Genomic DNA, 2,500 nt, shown 5'->3' with positions numbered 1-2,500 from the left:
GGCACATTATATCATAACCTCAACCTTCATATCAAGAAAGGTGAGGTTCTTACCCATTTAAAGTTTGAGAATAGGTTAAGGTCGTTTCGACCCTAAGGCCTCTAATCATTCGCTTTACCAGATAAGATTATTTTACATAATTTTTAAATGCACCAGCTATCCTGAGGGAAACTTCGGAGGGAACCAGCTACTAGATGGTTCGATTGGTCTTTCGCCCCTATACTCAATTCTGACAATCGATTTGCACGTCAGAACTGTTTCGGTCTTCCATCAGGGTTTCCCCTGACTTCAACCTGATCAAGTATAGTTCACCATCTTTCGGGTCACAGCATATATGCTCAAGGTACGCTCCAGTTAGAGGTATAAATAATAATAAATTATCATTATACATAACTATATGGAACGCCCCGGGATTGAATTAATAATGTAATACATTAAAAATTAATCCCATTATTAATACAGTTAAGTTAATTTCGCCATTAGGTTTAATATAACCCAATGACTTGCACATATGTTAGACTCCTTGGTCCGTGTTTCAAGACGGGTCCCGAAGGTATCCTGAATCTTTCGCATTGTTAATCATATAAATGCATACAATTAATATTAAAATCAATGATAATAATATTATTGTAAAATTCAAAAGAATTTTAGCATTATATATAATAAAATCTATCAACACTTTATCAAATCATCAGTAATTATTCTATGTTAATAAGCTAAAAGCAAATTAATTTGAATAAACTTAAAAACCAATGATCTTTTGATAAATATTTTATTATGTTAATAGATTACAATGTCCTTATATGAAAAAAATGCACACTATTACTATAATATTTAAAATTAAATACTACAGTTATAATGATGAATTTTTCATAATGGATATTCAGGTTCATCGGGCTTAACCTCTAAGCAGTTTCACGTACTATTTAACTCTCTATTCAGAGTTCTTTTCAACTTTCCCTCACGGTACTTGTTTACTATCGGTCTCATGGTTATATTTAGTTTTAGATGGAGTTTACCACCCACTTAGTGCTGCACTATCAAGCAACACGACTCTTTGGAAATATCTTTCTAGTAATCATTAACGTTATACGGGCCTGGCACCCTCTATGGGTAAATGGCCTCATTTAAGAAGGACTTAAATCGTTAATTTCTCATACTAGATATTAAGATATTCCATACACTGCATCTCACATTTGCCATATAGACAAAGTGACTTAGTGCTGAACTATTTTCTTTTCGCTCGCCGCTACTAAGAAAATCCTTGTTAGTTTATTTCCTCCCCTCATTAATATGCTTAAATTCAGGGGGTAGTCCCATATGAGTTGAGGTTGTATAAAATATATTTTAGATTGATTTGTTTATTTTTATTTAATTTTTTTGCTATTTGCTATTTTAAAGAAATATATTTTTATATCTTGATTACTCAATATTATTCAATCTTTTCATCCCTTTTTAAAATTCATAATATAATAATTAATAAAATTAACAACATTATTCCTCCACATATCATATATTTTTTTTTATTATAAATTTTTCTCAATACAATAGAGTGAATTAATTCTAGAATAAAAATTTATTTTATGCTAGACATTCCTCTTATGTATTATTTAATATAATTTAAATAATGTTGAAAATTTTTTCTTTTATGGGAATACTAAGATTCTCATTTATCATAAATTTTCGTTCAAATATGAGGTATTCAAGAATATATTTTCTATATTTCTTTTTATGCTATTAATATTATGGATTGAAAAATACAATCCAATAATATGCCATATGCTTAAATTCTATTAATTGACTAAAAGAATAAGCAACTAATTTAGCATAGTCTTACAACCCTCAACCATATGTAGTCCAAGCAGCACTTTAAAATTAATTAAAGTACATAACAGCATGGACCGCAATATGCGTTCAAAATGTCGATGTTCATGTGTCCTGCAGTTCACACGATGACGCACAGTTTGCTGCGTTCTTCATCGACCCATGAGCCGAGTGATCCACCGCTTAGAGTGATAATGTTTTTGTATTTTTTTAATTCAAAGTCAAAGAATTTTAATTTATTGAAAGTATTAATAATTAATCAATAATAAATTTTTAATACAAAAGTTTAAAACATCTTTCAATAAATTGTAATTTTAAACCCAAACATTTGCAGCTGCGCATGTCTTAGGTCAACAAAAACAGTAATACCTTTTATATATTATTTTCTTCTCTATTTGTGCGTTTTCTTTTTTTAAATTTTTCAACATGTTTTTAATCACAAATAGAAAATACCATAAAAAAAAGGTATTACACACGTTAATGTGAACAAGTTAACTTATCATTTATAATATTTTATATAAATATCACAATTAAATATTATTTTCTATATAAATAATAAGTACAGCTATATGTTTAAAGGTTATTTTATTGCGTTCAAATACAATGTATGCGAAGTTCACAATATAATATATATTGTCATAATGCATTACAAGGAGTTAAAAAAAAAAAAAAAACA

At 28.4% G+C, this 2,500-nt stretch overlaps 2 non-coding genes across 2 annotated transcripts in view; both read right to left on the bottom strand.

Moving 5' to 3' along the window:
• LOC138858444 (large subunit ribosomal RNA) overlaps positions 1-1,334 on the bottom strand; it is a 3,976-nt gene extending 2,642 nt beyond the window's left edge. The window contains exon 1 of the ribosomal RNA XR_011397579.1: positions 1-1,334. This exon is cut by the window's left edge and continues 2,642 nt beyond it. This is a non-coding gene — a ribosomal RNA (large subunit ribosomal RNA).
• A 502-nt stretch (positions 1,335-1,836) lies between these two features.
• LOC138858489 (5.8S ribosomal RNA) lies at positions 1,837-2,015 on the bottom strand. The gene has a single exon (XR_011397588.1). It is a non-coding gene; the product is annotated as a 5.8S ribosomal RNA (ribosomal RNA).
• Positions 2,016-2,500: the final 485 nt, after the last annotated feature.

The sequence above is a fragment of the Bactrocera oleae genome, unplaced genomic scaffold (assembly GCF_042242935.1).
Source record: "Bactrocera oleae isolate idBacOlea1 unplaced genomic scaffold, idBacOlea1 ctg00000009.1, whole genome shotgun sequence".
Taxonomy (NCBI): Eukaryota; Metazoa; Arthropoda; class Insecta; order Diptera; family Tephritidae; genus Bactrocera; species Bactrocera oleae.
Note: the sequence above shows the minus strand (reverse complement) of the source record. Positions and strands in the feature narration are given on the sequence as shown.